The sequence below is a fragment of the Ovis aries genome, chromosome 23, assembly GCF_016772045.2.
Source record: "Ovis aries strain OAR_USU_Benz2616 breed Rambouillet chromosome 23, ARS-UI_Ramb_v3.0, whole genome shotgun sequence".
Taxonomy (NCBI): Eukaryota; Metazoa; Chordata; class Mammalia; order Artiodactyla; family Bovidae; genus Ovis; species Ovis aries.
The window spans coordinates 56,325,804-56,344,469 of record NC_056076.1 but is presented as its reverse complement, the minus strand read 5'-3'; the positions used below and the strand labels follow the sequence as shown (position 1 = coordinate 56,344,469).

The window sequence follows — 18,666 nt, the reverse complement described above, 5'->3', positions numbered from 1 at the left end:
ACAAAATTAATCTTCTCAAAAAAGAGGAAATCAAATAATTTTGTGGCTATTTCCTGCAAGATTCTTAATTCATTCTATGACTTTTCTAAGAGAATAACACTTTTCTGCTGGAAAACATAAAGTTATTCTCTCCTTAAAAATGCAAACATATCTACTCACCAGCAAGAAGGAAGAAATAATGTGAGGTACATATAATTAGATGCCATAAATACAAAACTGGACACGTACCTAATAATGTATGAACACATTTTTATTCTTGTAAAACTACATGTATTCTGACTTTACTAGGTATAATAACATGTTCTCCATTGAAACAAATTATTCTCAGATCAGAGATAAAATTAATTTTCCTTAAAAGTTTACAATTCCCTTTAGCAAATACAACAAACACATTCATTCATGACAACTGAAGACTACAAGATTCTAACATGAATTTTTGAATCAGAGAAAAGATACATTACTTTCAGAACTTGTTTTGACCTAAATGTATTTCAATGCATTTAGAATTAGCATATGAAAGAATACTTCAAAAACTATAAATCTGGTCACAGTGTAATAATTAGGCAGCAGAAATTTCTTGAACATCTACTAAGAAAAAAAAATCATTATAAGTAAATATGTTCTATAATTCAATCATTGGTATTTATTTAATAACCTGGACCTGTCTTTAGAGACTAATTCATTTACTCAAAACTAAGATAAACAGCTTGTGTCTTCCATGGTACTTGTCAGCTGTAACCAAACCAATTGATGTCCAGTGAATTACCTAAAATTCAACATAATCCTCAGTCATTATGCCACAGACATGTGGGCTTTCAACACATTTTTTTTCCTCTCTTCAATTTTCTTTTTGTATAACAAAGTTTTCTGGATCTATTTGGCTCTATATGTCAGGTGAGTACATGACTTAGATACATCAAAAGGAAGAAAGAACAGGATGAGAAATATTTAGTTCATTATATGACCAAATGATGTGAACATTCTTAATACAAAGAAATATATATCTCAGTCCAGAAAAAATGTAAATCTCTGAAAACATTTTTTTCCCAGCATCTTAAAAATCCAATAAAATAAAAGTGAAAGTAGAATAGCCACCACAAGTACTTAACGAATAATGTGAACTGAAGGACAGCGTGGCTTATGAGGACAGAACAGGCAAACACCTCTGAGAAGGACTGACTGAGACAACCACAGAATCCATACCAAGCAAACCTAGTCCCGAGGGACTGACCAGAAGAAAAAGCTGGCAAACAAGGCAGGAGCTAACTATTCAGTTTGGCAAGACACAGGAATCTAAGTCTGAATTTTTTGATTAAACGGCAATGTCACTGCAAAGCTGGATGATGGTTTTCCAGCCATCATCATTCCACTGCTCTCTTCATTGGCAACTTCATCTGCTGCCTGAAGGGGACTGCGTATCAAACTGAGATACTAAGAAAAGTTGTATCAAATCTAACTTAAAATCATATTTAGACATTGGCTATTAAATATAATCTTTTTACTGAAAAGGCTTTAGAGTGAAATGATGGGACTCCTAGATTCTATCCCTCATCTTGCCACTAACCATGCAGTCTTTGATCACAGCATCTCACTTCTGAGGATTAGCTTTCTCATCAAGAGTATTTATACAATGAATTTTGAATCATCTTTAAGTCAAAAAAAAATCAAATCATAAAGAGCAGGGGTCTGAGAGATAAAAACCAAGTCATCGCTTTTGCCTACCTAAATTTCATATATTTTTCTGTTTCACCTGATTGCACCTATTTCTCAGTTCTAAGTAGAAATAAAACTGTACTGCAGTCAACAACAGCAACAAAAATAACAGTTGAAAGAACAATGAACTTACGCTCAGAAAAACTATATTCAAATCCTGACTCTTCTATTCAGTCTTGAAGAAGTTACCACTCTAGGCTAGGTCTCAGCGTCCCCATCTGTAAAAGATGGACAATAATATCCTCCTTTCAAAAAGTTGTCAGGGGACACAGACCACACCTTGAAATTTCACTTGAAGAGGTTTTAATCTCAGGCTCTGCAAGCTGCAATCCCCTTGGTAGACCTCTCTTCCCTTAATAGGCAGCGACTTCCCTGGTAGACTCCAGGCTTCCACAGCAAGGGGGGCACAGGTTCAATCCGTGGTCAGGGAACTAAGACCCTGAATGCCATAAATAAGTAAAAATTATTATTTTTTAAATTTAAACATAAATAAATAAATAGGTACAGAATAGCTTAGGTGCTTACATTTTCCAAATTCAAACTTGATAGGAAAGAAAATTAAACTGTTTTGCATTTTTATTAAAATCTGCCATAAAAGGGAAAGAAGACTACAAGGTTTTGTCTAAACGTAACGCCTAGTGCTAGACTCATTTAGGTCCATCACTAACTCTCTCAAAATCACACCACAAACTGATCTCAGAGCTCAGAGGAGCACACAGACCTGATTCCTAAGGAAATAAATGCCCTCCTGTATTCTACGGTGTCTTCATTTATCATGAAATTTCATTTATCAGAAAACTTCATTCTCCAGTCAATCTGGTGAATCTAGACTTTACAAAAACACATTACTCAAAGGTAAGCAGAACTGTAGTATCTATGGATAAAATGATCTGATGTCTGGGCTCTGACATGGGGAGAGGAAGAGAGGGTAAGAGGCATTGGAAAGGATGGAGATGAAATACGATCTTCAGTGTGGTGGGTGGAATGCATCCAGATCTGCCTCGAGGAACAACGGACTTCTTATCCGAGCGGCTAAGACCACGAGGTTGTCTTGGCATTAGTCAGTTGGCTAATGACTGCCCCCGGCCAAAGGGAGACACCTTGCCTGCAACCCACATCCAATGACTGATCAATGCGGACAGTGAAAGTAAAAGTCGCTCAGTCATGTCTGACTCTTTGCAGTCCATGGAATTTTCCAGGCCAGAATACTGGAGTGGGTAGACTTTCCCTTCTCCAAGCGATCTTCCCAACCCAGGGATCAAACCCAGGTCTCCCCCACCGCAAGCAGATTCTTTACCGACTGAGCCACCAGGGAAACCCAGGAATACTGGAGTGGGTAGCCTATCCCTTCTCCAGCAGATCTTCCCAACCCAAGAATGGACCCAGGGTCTCCTGCATCGCAGCCAGATTCTTTACCAGCTGAACTGTCAGGGAAGCTCAATTTGGAGATAAACTGTAAAGGCCAGTCCCCCTCACATCAGGATAGTTTGGAGGGGTAATTCCATCTTCTTTTTACCTTCCAGGGTCACCTGATATTCTGCTGGGACTCATTACACCTCAACTCCTCCCTCTGACCAAACCTGCTTCCCTTCCCCAGAATCGGCTCACTAGGAAACTTCAACCATAAAAATAAGTGTTGAAGCTATTTTTAGTGCAACAGTCCTCACCATATTGTTCTTACTATTAATATTTTTACATATTTGAAAATTCCTCTAATTGTTAATGGGTTCATAGAAAGAACTTTAGTGTCCATCAGTCGGGGATTAAACAAATTATTAGAGAGTCTTATAATGGAACACTGCTGCATGATAAAAGAAATAATCTCCAAAATATATAGTAAGAGGAAAAGGTGCAGTACAGTATATAAAAGACACTCCTGTTTTGGGTTCTAAAAGGGGAGCTATATATATGTATACACACACACATCTATACATATATACATACACACAAATATTTACAAAAATTCTGTAATGGTACCAATTAAAAAAAAATAGTAATGATAACTATACCTCTAAAAAGGAAGAGAAATAAGAGGCTGGACTGAGTGGAAATCCTAATTCTCAAGATAAACCCTACCTTTGGGTATTTCACTGTATTCCAAAAGACAGGTTAATAAATAAATAAACGGCCCACAGACTTCCCTGGTAGTCCAGTGGTTGGGACTCCACGTTTCCCCCCCAGGGGACACAGGCTCGACCCCTGGTCCGGGAACCAGGATCCCACAAGCCGTGTGCCGTGTGTGCTCAGTCACAGTCGTGTCTGACTCTTGCGACCCCACAGACTGTAGCCTGCCAGGCTCCTCTGTCCATGGAATTTTTCAGGCAAAAATACTGGAGTGGGCTGCCATTTCCTTCTCCACGACAAGCCGTGTGGTGGAGCCAAAAGAATAAATAAATAAAATAAAACACAGGGCCTTGATTCACCAAGTTCTTTAAGATGCACATACACACACAAACGTGAGTTTTCAAAAACATTTAATAAACATTTGACTTTAGCCTATAACCCGTTCCAGGACTAGTTCTTCTCTGTTGTGAGGGACCGATCCCAAAACCCATGACTCCCGACTCCTGCAATCATGTTTCCACAACATTTTCTATGCACTGGTGCAGTGCACTCACCACTGTGTGAAATTATTTGTTTATAAAGGCACCCATTCCACTAAAAGCTGTGCCCTTCTAGAGTAAAACCAGATCATTCACTTAAGTCCACCATCTTCGTTATTCAATCACTATCAAGCAAATTGCATTCCACTAGGAGATGAGGTGGTTTACCAGCACCCAGAATAGTTACAGACTATTACTAGTGACTCCCTGGTAGCTCAGTTGGTAGAGAATCTGCCTGCAGTGTAGGAGACCCAGGTTCAGGACAACCCCTAGAGAAGGAAATGGCAAACCACTCTAGTATTTTTGCCTGGAAAACTCCATGGACAGAGGAGTCTGGCAGACAACAGTCCATGAGATCACAAGAGTCAGACAGGACTTAGCGACTAAACCACCAGCACTACTGACCGACTGGGGCTTCCCTGGTGGCTCAGATAGTAAAGTATCTGCCTGCAGTGGGAGACCCAGGTTCGATCCCTGGGTCAGGAAGATGCCCTGGAGAAGGGAATGGCTACCCACTCCATCTTGCCTGGACAGTTCCATGGGCAGAGGAGTATCAATTTGTTGAATGATATATATTTACTTGTTGAATGAATACATATTTATTGAAGGAACAAATGGACAATCACAATAACTAGCATTTATTATTAAGCTTTCACTGTGTGCCAAGCAAGCTATTTCTGAGGAAGAAATATCTCGTCTTTTTAGATTTAGAAGAAATTTAAATCTAAATCAGCAAAAAATTAAATTAGAAGAAAATTTAAATTAGATTTAAATTCTTCCTGGACTCTTTGAAGGATCTTACTCTCTTAATTTGGAGAAGGAAATGGCAACCCGCTCCAGTATTCTTGCCTGGAAAAATCCCATGGACGGAGGAGCCTGGTAGATTATAGACCATGGGGTCACCAAGAGTCAGACACGACTGAGCAACTTCATTCCCTAAACTGCCCTCTCACTGACTACCATTTTATCTGTCTTTCAATTAAATTAGCCTTTGTTCTTCAAACATGTTCTAATCTCACTTCTGTCCAAAATACCTTCACTTGTTACCAGCCCCTGCATGTAAATCTGGTAATCTCTCTCTCCCTCCCTCTCACATTCATTCTTTCTCCTATTTTCTCTCTCTTTCTCTCATTGTAATGACAACACTTTGAAACCCCCTGGCCTTTAACACAAGTTTCCATTTCCTTACTACCCACTGCCTCATGTAGCAGAGATTGTATCTTCAAATAGACTTAATCTAAGGACACTTAAGATCTCCCGATACACAGAGGTCAACAGTTTTGATATGTTCTTCCTCCAGGGAATAACTCTCCAGAACTGCAGAGAGAAGCAAGGTCCCAGGAGAGAAGTTTGGAAACTGGATGCTTGGACATCCTTAGACTGTGGATTCCTACTTTCCTAACTGTCTACTCAGCCCTTAGGTGATATTCGGTCTCCTATAGCTACTCACTTGACACAGCTGATCACTTGCTAATCCTTGACTCTCCTCTCTTGGGTTTCCAGTACAGTGTACTCTCCAGTTATCTTCTTCCTATTTCTTCAGCTTTCTCCTGCTTAGCTCTGTAAAGGCCTAACAAACCCTAAGAAAAACTCAAGACAAACGGGAAAAATCTTTCATCCCTCTTTTTCACTAGATTTGGAGGGTTTTTTTTTCTTTTCCTTTCACTCAACGGTTTGTAGGATCTCAGTTCCTCATCAGGGATTGAACCCAGGCCATGGCAATGAAAGCCTAGAATCCTAATGACCACCAGGGAACTCCCAAAGGAATATTTTCAAATTTGACTGTTCTTTTAATAAAAGGCTTAACATGTAATCTACTTTCCCCCTTGTGATTCTCGCCAATTTTTTATTAAAAAAACGTTAAATATACAGAAAGTTCAAAAATAGTATAAAGATCACTAAATAAATATTTACTAATATTAGCAAATAACCACTCAAGTTTGACACACTGCACTTGATTGTGATGCCTCCTTGCTCTTTAGTTCTAGAACACGTGTCACTTCATTTTTCATACTGACTTTCATGCTTCATTCTAACTTTAAAAAACAAAACCAACTGCTTGAAGAATGTTCCACATTTCGGATCTAATTGTACTTATGATGTCACTTATCATGCATTCATCTGTCTCCTGCTTTTCCTATAAACTGGAAGTCGGATCTAAAGGCATCAGCAGGCTTAAGTGACGCGTTCGGGCAAGTGTCCTTCACACTGCGTCATCAATGGGAGGCACGTGACATCACGCTGTCCCACTGTCGGTGATGCCACCGTAACCACTTCACTAAGGCGGTGACTGCCCGCTAGCTCCACCATAACTCTTTTCTCCCTTTAAAACTGTGAATAACCTAGGGAGTGACACTCTGGTAAGACCATCCTGTTATGCAAAATCTCATGGGATACTGGTATTCCAGATGACTTCTAAAAGCTACGAGAGTCAAGATTATATAGAAACTCTGGTATCAGGGCAGTGTTCGTCTCTCTACACTGCTTTGCTAATGCTCAAATGCTAGAGCAAGACACACGTCCAGCCCAGGAACACAGGCGTCTTCATAGGAGAGTTAACGCTGCCTCAGTCTGTTTGCTTCCTGTGCCCCAGGCAGGCCCTCTGAGGCCTGCAGACAAAAACAAACTCAAATTCTCTCTCTTGAGAATGGGCACACACACATGAACAAGAGCAGGCAGGCCGCCACCTATCAACAGGGATAATGAAAAGCAGAGACTACAGGCTAAGTGACTGACCGTACTCGCCACCAAGGCAATGACTGAAGAAAAGATTCTTTAAAGGTTTGTTCAAATTCACAGAACATCCCTACATCATTTGTCAAAAAAAATGTGTTCAACTCAAATTCACGGTGTGATGAAGGTAGTAGGCATTATGATTATGAATTTTCTTTGTGCTTGTTTTGTGCTTTTGTGGTCAATTCATTGAAGACTTAGAAAAACCTGAATCAGATGATGAAGACTGCTTATTATAATGCAGTGAGACAGCTAGGTTGTAAAATGCACTGAAGGAATCACTGAGCTGCCTCCTCAGAATTAGAGTCAGTGAGGGACTTCACCTTCTCAACACTAAGGTGGCCGCTAAGTTGCCAAGATTATACTTTCTTATTTGAGTGGAAAGAAATCTGCTTCCAGGGAACTTGACACTTCAGGAAGGCTTTGCTAAAGGAAGTTCCAGGATCCTGTTTCAAAAGAACATGTGGAATGAGCAGATGGTAACAGAAGACTCCACTTGTTTCTCATTGCAAAGACGGCCCTGAGCATGTGAGAGCTGGGCTTTGAAGAACTGTAGACTATCTGGTCAAAAATACATCCCAATTTTAAAAATGATTCACAGACTTCGAGGCCTATGAATCATGTTTTAAATTTCTGCAGCTACTTATGCTCTACCCATCACCAAACTGCCTGTTTCAAGAGTTACCGATTAGGCAAAAGCAAGCAACGCCCACCAAGCCCCTACATCTTGGGGAAAACAGAGCTCATCTGGTAAAACTGACCTCAGCTCCCTCACCTACTCGACTCTCAACACCGTCCCCAATCATTCCCACTTGTTCCCCTCAGAAAGGAAACTGCCATCAAAACCCTGAGCACTGAAGCTTTTCATGGTGTATAAAGTAAAATAACCCAGAAAAAGAAACAAACGTGCTTCCCCAACCAGAAGATGAACTGCCACAGTATCCTGGGGATCAGTCAGGTCTGCTGAGTACACGTGAAGACTTGAGAGCCACACGGACTGGGGGGGGGGCCCAGCTCCCCTGTTTACTAACTGCGCATGCTCCGTCGCTCAGTCGTCTCCGCCTCTCTGCGACCCCACAGACAGCAGCCCAGCAGGCTCCTCTGTCCGTGAAATCCTCCGGGCAAGAATACTGGAGTGGGTAAGCCATTTCCTTCTCCACTTACTAACTGCAAACCCTGAGGAAACATCGGAATGTCCTCATTTGTAACATCACCCCCCTCCATATACACAGACAACCACCGCACAGCGTTCCACCTGCCGCACAAATGTTCTTAGAAAGGTCACCCAAACCTCCCCCTTGCTAAGCCCAAGTCAAGTCCTGATCCTCTTTCCTGCCCTACCAGCAGCACTGGAACACTTCACACTTCTCCCTCGAAAGTCCTCTCCGCCTGGCGTCCACGTCTCCACACGCTGCTGCTACCGTTAGTCTCCGAGGCGCTAGTTTCCACTTTCCCTCATTTTCTGACCTTTAAGCGTGGGAATACTCAGAGCGGAGTCCTTGGACTTCTCTCCTCTGGCAACACGCCCTCCCCGCTTCCCTCAGTGATCTCCCCAAGCCTCACAGTTTTATTTTTAATGTAACTTTATTGATGTATGTATGTACTTTCGGCTGTGCAGGGTCTTCGTGGCTGCACAGACTTCTCTAGCTGTGGTGAGCAGGGGCTGCTCTCCAGTTGCGGGGAGAGCTTCTCACTGCGGCGCCTTCTCTTGCTACCCAGTGTGGGCCCCAGGGTGCTCGGGCTTCGGGAGCTGCGGAGCACAGGCTCAGGAGTTGTGGCTCAGGGGCTTAGTTGGTCCACAGCATGTAGGATCTTCCCAGACCAGGGCTCAAACCCGTGTCTCCTGCATTGGCAGGTGGATTCGTTACCCTTGAGCCACCTGGGAAGCCCCAGCCTCGTGACTTCAAAGACCAGCTATGCATTGACAATTCCCCAGTTCCCAGCGAGGGGCTCTCCTCTGACTCCACACTCACAAACGCAGCTTCCCATTCAGCACTTCCATCTGGATGGCTAGTAAGCTTCTCAACTCTGACGGGTTCAGAAGTGAGTCTCTGGTCTTCTTCCCCAAACCTGCCCCTCCCACAGTCTTCCCCAGCTTAGCGGACAGCAAGTCATTCTTTGGAGCTCCTTGACCCACTTCAGATCTCTGCTAAAATGTTCTCTGCTTAGTGAGGCCTTTCCTAACCAGTATAAATTGAAAAACCCACCACCCCAACAGTATTTTACTATACTGCTCCAGAGCCCTTACAATCATTCAACATACCAAATGCTTCATTTACTTATTTCTTGTCTGAATCTGCCGCTGTAGCATAAATTCCATGAAGGTGATTATTTATGTTTCTTTTGTTCTATACTGTATTCCCAGTGCCTAGAATTTCAGCTACATAGGAGGTACCCAAATATTTACTGAATAAATGAACAAAGTAACGAATGAAGACTCTTGAGAGTCCCTTGTAGGACAAGGAGATCCAACCAGTCCATCCTAAAGGAAATCAGTCTTGAATAATCACTGGAAGGACTGATGCTGAAGCTGAAACTCCAATACTTTGGCCACCTGATGCAAAGAACTGACTCATTAGAAAAGACCCTGATGCTGGGAAAGATTGAAGGCAGGAGGAGAAGGGGACGACAGAGGATGAGATGGTTGGATGGCATCACCGACTCAAAGGACATGAGTCTGAGTAAGCTCCAGGAGCTGGTGATGGACAGGGAAGCCTGGCATGCTGCAGTCTACGGGGTCGCAGAGTCGGACACGACTGAGTGACTGAACTGAAATGAATGAATGAAACGTGTGCCTGGCTTTAAAAAACCCATCAACAAATTAAAATACATCTTGATCTTACATGCTTTGGATTTCAGTTTTTTAATCAATGAATTTTTCTACAATGTCAACAATTAATACGAATCCCCTTAATAAAATCCCCATCAGCATACTAATTGTAGTTGCAGCTACAGGTTGCACCTATATTCTATTCTAGCCTCTTTCATTTTGTCTGGGACACGTACACAGTAAGACATGTCTTAGGGCCTATGCAGCAAGTCAACTAACATGGTTTACTGTAAGTTATTGTTACCACACTCACTAAGGTGTTAAACTTAGTAACTTTAAGTTTCTTAAACTTAGTAAACCAGTGCTTCATTAGTGTAAGGTTTTCCTCATGAATGGTGATGTTTATTGTTTGTTCATATTTGAAATGTTTAGAAAAAAGAGCCCTTAAGGAAGACAGCCAAATGAAAAACTTGAATATGAGGACAGAAGGTAACTGGCACATTCTATCAACCTGTTATTACTGACCTATACTACCTACCAACATTCATAAAGAAATATGTATGTGCCAAACACTAGTAAAATGTCTTCAGGGAGCTTGAAGGGTCATAAGTTACAACTGCTAACTGGATGGGAGACAGTGGTTAAACCACCATGTCTTTCCAGCAGTTTTCCATTCTGCAAGAGCCTGCAGACTAACTCGCAATACTTCAGAAAGTTTCTCCATCCTCAACTGACCAGTGCTCTAACATTTCACTGCTCCAACATTTTTTGATGACTACTAACGCAAGACTATCAGGCCAAAGAACCTACAATTTCATTAAACATCACCAACACATTTTGGAAAAGATGGCTAATTTTACTTAAATTAATTACTATTTTATGAATTTAGTGTCTATGTTACTTAATACAAAAGAAATAAACATTTCACTTGGACAGAACTTGCTGAATACAGTCATAGTGTAAGACTTCTTCCAACATTATCTTTTGTGCTCTTATCAGCAAAGCAGTTTTAAGTATCAGATACAGATCCAGGATTCCCAGGTGGCACAGTGGTAAAGAATCCGCCAGCCAATGCAAGAGACGAGAGAGATTCAGGTTCGATCCCTGGGTTGGGAAGATCCCCTGGAGTAGGAAATGGCAAACCACTCCAGTATTCGTGCCTGGAAAATTTCAATGACAGAGGAGCCTGGTGGGCTGCAGTCCATGGGGTCGCAAAAGAGTCAGACACAACTGAGCGCACACAGATCCATACAAAAGCTCTCAGAGGGCTCTGCCCACGATCACGGGCATCCACACATGTAAGGCTGAGGACACTGTGTAAAGTGCAGCAGTGAAATGGACAAAATGGGACGAGAATTTATAAACCTCACTGACCCCACACTCTAATCATTGAGCTTATCTGTTCCAACAAACAAAACAGTTTCACAGAAAAATGTAACAGATAAAGCGATAATAAAAATGCTACCGAGGACTTCCCTGGTGGTACAGGGGATGAGAATCCTCCTGCCAATGCCCAGGGTACAGATATGATCACTGGTCCGGGGAGATTCCACATATTGTGGAGCAACTAAGCCCCTTCACTGCAACTACTGAGCCTCTGCTTCAGGGCCTGGAGCCACAATGAATGAACCGCATGCCGCAACTACGGAGGCCCTCAGGCCCCAGCGCCCACACTCTGCATTGCAAAGCAAGGAAGACCCAGCACAGCCAAAAATTAAAAGAAAAAAAAAATGCTACCTAGCTCCAGGCCTAACTCTACAACTACCAAAATTATTTCAAGATTTGTACTACAAATTTTGATCTCTGTCAAGTAGAACACACACACAAAGGTAAAATATCAATATATGAAATTCAGTAGCGTTTTCTTCTATCAGCAATAATCTACTTTAAATTAGTATATATTCACAATATTTTTTTTAAACTACAAAACTTTTCTTTCTGCTCGTTCATAAATGGAAGACTATGCCATGCTCTTGGATAAGGTGATCTAACGTTATAGACATCAATTTTCCCCATAATAGACATACATTCAATGCACAGTAAATCAAAATTCTAGGTGTATTGTTTTTTAGAAACTCGATGGCAACCCACTCCAGTATTCTTGCCTAGAGAATCCCAGGGATGGGGGAGCCCGGTAGGCTGCCGTCTATGGGGTCACACAGAGTCGGACACGACTGAAGCAACTTAGCAGCAGCAGCTTCAAAATACATAGAAAAGAATAAAAATGCACAAATAGTCAAGCCAACTTTGAAAATCAAAAAAGAATGGAAAACTTGCCTTGTCAGAAATTTAACATCACTAGCCATTTGGGAAATATAAATTAAGATCACAATGAACTATAGTGATAATACCAAATGCCGGCTAGGATGCAAAGACACTCCGTCTCTCCTACATTGCTGGTGGGAACGTATGGAAGCAGTTTGAAAGAGGTCTTGGTGGTGACAGAATAGTTCTGTAGCTTTTATTATTATTATTATCTATTTACTTGCCTCTGCCAGGTCTTAGCTGCAGCATGTGGGATCTAGTTCCCTGATCAGGGATCAAACCTGGGCTCCTGGCATTAGGAGTGTGGAGTCTTAGCTACTGGTCCACCAGGGAAGTCTCCAGTTCTGTATCTTGACCGTGGTGGTGGTTACAGGTATCTATCGACACAGGTGATAAAATGGCAAAGCACTACATAAGGCATTGTACCAACGTCAGTTTCTTGGTTTTACTATTTTACTAGAGTTGTATAAAATATAATCATGGAAGGAAACTGGGTGCATTTACATGAAATGCAACCAGAGGGGAAATCAGACCTCTCTGTAGCACTTCTGCAACTTCCTTAATCTATAAGTATTTCAACATAAAGCGAAAACAAAATAAATGGAAAGACTTACTTAGGTAGGAAAAAAATCATCACACAAAGCCACAGTACTAAAACAGCGTGATATTGGAACATAAGCAAAGAAATGAGAAAAAGGAACAGAACGCAGTGTTGAGAGCTTGTATGAGAGCTTAACACACAGCGAGTGTAGCAGGACTTCTCCATGGGGAAAGGAGAGACTGACACTAGGAAGTCTGACACACTATATGGAAAATAATCTGGATCTCTATCTTGTGACATGTCAAAAAACAGTCCAGATGGATGCGAGACCTATAAATTTAAAGGAAAACTATAGTTAGTAGTACATAAAATAGGAGAATAACTTTGTGACACAGAATTGCGGAAAGATTTCTTTAATAAAAAGCACAAAGCATAGGCAAAAAAATTTTTATTTTATTATGTCAAATTGAAAATTTCTGTTCAATGAAGGACATTATAAAATAAAGTTGGAGACAAATGACAGAATAGGAACAGAAAAAATATTTAAAGGACTAGAATTGAGGAAGTGGGCTCCCCAGGTGGCTCAGTGGTAAAGAATCCACCTGCCAACGCACGGAAACACAGGTTTGATCCCTGGTCCGGGAAGATGCCCTGGAGAAGGAAACGGAAACCCACTCCAAGATTCTCGTCTAGGAAATCCCACACCCAGAGAGGTCTGCTGGGCACATCGCAAAAGAGCAGGACACAATTTAGCAACTGAAACAATAAACAACAATCTAGGAAACACAAGGAGCTTCTGAAGATCAACAAGGAAAAGTGTGAAACCTCAGAATGAAAATGGGTAAAGCATATGCCAAATACATAGCCAGTGGGAGTCTGCTGTGTGGCTCAGGGAACCCAAACAGGGACCCTGGAACAACCTAGAGGCGTAGGATGCGAAGGGAGATGGGAGGGAGGTTCAGGAAAGATGGGACATAGGTATACCTCAGGCTGACTCATGCTGTTGAATGGCAGAAACCAACAAAATTCCGTAAAGCAATTATTCTTCAATTAAAGAATAAATAATTTTTTTAAATCGGTAAAGGAATGAACAATTTTACAAAAGGAAAAACCCCAAAAGATAAAATGCTCATAAACAGAGACTCAAACTCATGAGTAATAGTGAAAAGCAATTCAAAATGAGATTCACTTTGTACCCAGAGGTCTGCCGGATAACACTGAGCATCAGTAGGGATACAAGGATACAGAAACTCTCCTGAACTGCCTGCAGGAAGATAGGCCAAGCTCTGGGGACACAATCTGGCAAACCTTCAATAAAATACACAAACACCCTATGATCCAGAAGTCATATTGCTAGACAGATATCTCAAAGAAAGCATCACAGAGGTCTAAAAGGTACGTTTATCACAGTATTGCCTGAAGTGGCAGGAAAATGAAACCTAGATGGGCGTCCACAAAGAAAGGAGTCCGCGTATTAACTATCAGTTCAGTTCAGTCGCTCAGTCATGTCCGACTCTTTGCGACCCCATGATCGCAGCACGCCAGGCCTCCCTGTCCATCACCAGCTCCCGGAGTTCACTCAAACTCACGTCCATCGAGTCTGTGATGCCATCCAGCCATCTCATCCTCTGTCGTCCCCTTCTCCTCCTACCCCCATCCCTCCCAGCATCAGAGTCTTTTCCAATGAGTCAACTCTTCGCATGAGGTGGCCAAAGTACTGGAGTTTCAGCTTTAGCCTCATTCCTTCCAAAGAAATCCCAGGGTTGATCTCCTTCAGAATGGACTGGTTGGATCTCCTTGAAGTCCAAGGGACTCTCAAGAGTCTTCTCCAACACCACAGTTCAAACGCATCTATTCTTCGGTGCTCAGCCTTCTTCACAGTCCAACTCTCACATCCATACATGACCACTGGAAAAACCATAGCCTTGACTAGACGGACCTTTGTTGGCAAAGTAATGTCTCTGTTTTTCAATATGCTATCTAGGTTGGTCATAACTTTTCTTCCAAGGAGTAAGCATCTTTTGATTTCATGGCTGCAGTCACCATCTGCAGTAATTTTGGAGCCCCCCAAAATAAAGTCCGACACTGTTTCCACTGTTTCCCCATCTATTTCCCATGAAGTGATAGGATCAGATGCCATGATCTTCATTTTCTGAATGTTGAGCTTTAAGCCAACTTTTTCACTCTCCTCTTTCACTTTCCTCAAGAGGCTTTTTAGTTCCTCTTCATTTTCTGCCATAAGGGTGGTATCATCTGCATATCTCAGGTTATTGATATTTCTCCCAACAATAAACTGGAGTGGGCTGCCACTTCCTTCTCCAGGGGATCTTCCCGACCCAGGGATTGAACCCAGGTCACCTGCATTGCAGGCAGATGCTTTAACCTCTGACCCACCAGGAAAGCCCTAGTATTAACTGTAGGAGATGCAAATTCTGAAATACTCTGCAGCAACTAGAAGCAATAGATGGCAACATAAATAGATCCTTATTTAGTAGATAGTGGGGCTTCCTGGTGGCTCAATGGTAAAAGAATCTGCCTGCCAATGCAGGAGACATTGGTTCCATCCCTGATTCAGAAAGATCCCATATGCTGCAGAGCAACTAAATCCCTGCAACACAACTACTAAGCTTGTGTTCTGGATCCCACACGCTCCAACTACTGAGACCCACAAGCCCTGGACCCACGCTCTGCAACTACAGAAGCCACCACAGAGGCCCGAGCACTGAAACTAGAGTAGCACTTCCCCCTACCCTGCCTCCCCCCCCCCACAACTAAGGAGCAGCCTGGGACTTCCCTGGTGGTCCAGCGGTTAAGACTCCGTGCTTCCAATGCAGGGGGCCTGGGTTCCGTTCCTGGTCAGGGAACTAGATCCCACATACTGAAACAAAAAGATCTTGTTCCCGGCAAGGAAGATCCCACGAGCCGCAACTAAGACTCCAGCACAGCCAAATAAAGAAATAAAAATAAATATTTTTTTTTAAAAAGAGAAGCCCACATGCGGAAATCAAGACTTAGCACAACCAAAAATAAACAAATAAATACTATTAAAAATAGTAGAGAGCAGGAAGAGAAAAAAATTTAATGAGATCATGCACAATATCATCTCTATAAAGTTAAAATGCGGGTGCTCAAAACAACATATACCGAAGAACACATGCCAACAGAAGGATGCATATCACACACGCTGCAATGGCTGCCTGTGGGCTGGTGGGCAACGGAAGGGGGTGGAAATTGGAAGCAAATGACAAAGAATGGGGGGAAAAAGCAAACCAGGAGATATGAGAACATCCCAGTGATGATCGCTGAATTGAAAACAATTAACCCAACTCTCTGCATTTGAGATCCAAAACAAACCCTAAGACTGACCTCGCATAGAGGACACCACCAAGGCTAAATGTCAGTCCACCTTCTGGTGACAAGGTGACAAGCGCAACACCCCACTCGCTACCTGCAGAGCCTGCCGTGCTCGTCTGCTGCAGATAAACCAGCCACCTCACTTCCTGTTTCAAAACAGAGCTTCTATCTGTTAAAGGAAATCGTAAGATCACACGCTGTCCTTGAGCCAGGCCGCGTTCCTACTTCTTGCTTCAGAATGTCTGGAGGTAGGGGCTACCTCAGATGTTCAATAACTCACTAAGAACCACCCTAATCAGTGATCTGAGACCCACAGAATTGAGTCTCAGCTGAGCTGCCTGCAGGGTGAGTACCCAGGCTGGCCACTAGGGCAGAGGCAGCCGTGACAGCCACTAGAAGGGGTGGTCCTCTCCCCACTTGACTGAAGAGACTGCGGGAACGTTAGAGAGCTGTCAGGCAGTTAATATTCTCGTGCTGGAATATGAGTCTTGGTCCCAGGATCTGTGCCTTTTCCCACTTTGCTATACTGTCTAAAATGGCTCTGAGCTAGAATCCAAGTATAAAGGCTGGTATTCCCTTCTATTAAAAAAGAAAGAAAAGGGTGGGGTGGGGAGGGGGGCTTTCCTAGTGGTGCAGTGGTTAAGAATCCGCTTTGCAATGCAGAGGACACGGGTTCCATCCCAGGTTCGGGAAGACTCCACATGCCTCCGAGCAACTAGGCCTGTGTGCCACCACAACTCATCCCGCGAGGGGCAACTTCTGAAGCCCTCGTGCCCTAGAGCCTTTGCTCCGCAGCAGGAGAAGCTCCTGCAGTGAGAAGCCCATGCACTGCAACTAGAGAATAAGCCCCGCTCGCTGCAACTAGAGAAAGCTTGCACCGTAAGCAAGACCCAGCACAACCAAAACCAAGTTATACAAATAAAATTAAAGAAAAAATGCATGTGTGGAATCTAACATATGACACAAATGAACTTATCCTTGCAACAGACTCACAGACACAGAGAACAGGCTTGTGACTGCCAAGGGGAAGGGTGGGTGCAGGGGGCAAGGATTGGGAGTTTGAGATTAGCAAATGCAGACTAGTATATATTCGTATCACTGAATCACTGTGCCGTACACGTACACCAGGAACTAACACAACATTGTAAATCAACTATGTTTCAATAAAATACTTAAAAAAAAAAAAAAGGAAAATTAACCAGGCATTTAATACGTGTTTATACTGTTCTGTTTGCCCAATTTGAAATAACTAAGATGTTATTTTGGATGAAATCAAGGTAAGCTTTGATTCTTCGTAATACCAAAGGCATTTCAACACTATTTTCACTTTTAAGTGGTCCTCCACCCCCATACTGTCACAAATTGCTTATAAAGAAACAGTGTGTATATTTCAAAACTCAATTTCTCTCATATAACAGGCGATCTTGACATCCTGCCTGTAAAGCCCTAAATGATAAACATATCAAAGAGTCACAGCTTGCCTTTTTTGGCTCACGTCAAATGCTACTGTGAAAGCAAACTGTAGCTCTCACTGAACCCTAAAATCAGATGCATCAACTCCAACGCTTCCTGTGATGCAGCTGCCATAATTTCAAATTCTAGGACATGAGAAACTGACATAGCAAGTGAATCAAAGCACAAAACGGCAGCTTTTGAATCCAAGGTATGGCTAACTCCAAGCACAGAGCTTCAGAACGCTGGGACCCACCAAGTAAGTGGGTGCAGGGGGCAGGTATCCGCTTAGATCAGGTCCTAGGGCAGGGAGACGAGAGCGGGCAGGTGTACTAACAGATGTCTCAGCACCCTAGGCAAGGGCAAACCAAAGAGCATCGGGAAGGGCTGTGTGGACCCCCAAAGCAAACACATTTCCCAAAAGCCCTGTCAAGAACCACCCACCCGTCAACGTCAAGCAGCTCGCTCGGTTTAGATTGCCACTGGGGGTGGAGGGGCAAGGTGGTCCCATCCCAAGAGGAGAGCCAGCGTCGGCAGGAGCGCTGTCACTCACTAGGCCGGGGGGCCCCGACGACCTCCGGCAGGACCCACGCTTCGGGCACTGGCGTCGAGCTGCGGGCCCGAACCTGCTGGCGCCGGCACGGATCAGAGCTTCCAGCGGCGGCGATCGGACGGCGGCCACGCGCCTCCAGAGGGAGGGGGGCGGGGACGCCCCGAGCCCCGGCCCCTGAGCCCCACGGCGGGGGCGCAGCCGCGCTGGGACACCCCCCCCGCCCCCGGGAAAGCCCGAGAGCTCCCTCACCTGTCACAGCCTCATCATGTGCCTGGCTATTTCCCGTCCCTCCGGCCAAGAGGACCAGGCGGGGACGTGTCCGGACGGGACGCCGGGTGGGCAAACCCGGGCGCGGAAACTTCGGACTGGAACCCCAGCCCAGCCTCCGCCTCGCTAGTGCGGCTGCGAGGCACCCGTTGCCGCCTCCACCGCCTCCGCCGCCGCCGCCGCCGCCGCAGCAAATCAGCTGACACCCGCCAACTGCCGTGACGTCCCCTGCAACTGTCGCAAAAAAAAACGAGGGGGCGGGAAAGGCTGGTCTCCACACACGCTCGGCCCAAGCCGGCACCGGAGAGGCTGGCTGCGTAACCATGGAGACCGTCTGGAGGCCGCCATGTCGGCTGAGGGCAGGGAGTGCGCGGCCCGCATTTTGGCTAAGGGAAAGCCTCTCTAGGCGCTCTTC

General features: G+C 43.8%; 1 protein-coding gene across 8 annotated transcripts in view; it reads right to left on the bottom strand.

The window, feature by feature from the left end:
* The window catches only part of WDR7 (WD repeat domain 7), a 355,172-nt gene extending 336,706 nt beyond the window's left edge, over positions 1–18,466 (bottom strand). For 5 of the 8 annotated variants that reach the window (XM_060405556.1, XM_027960762.3, XM_042239237.2 and 2 more), the window contains exon 1: positions 18,234–18,466. The gene's annotated coding sequence lies outside the window, so the exon portion shown is untranslated. Of the gene's footprint in view, positions 1–1,846; positions 1,932–18,233 lie in introns of all 8 variants that reach the window. The other 3 variants (XM_060405554.1, XM_060405555.1, XM_060405557.1) reach the window with 1 other exon arrangement.
* Positions 18,467–18,666: the final 200 nt, after the last annotated feature.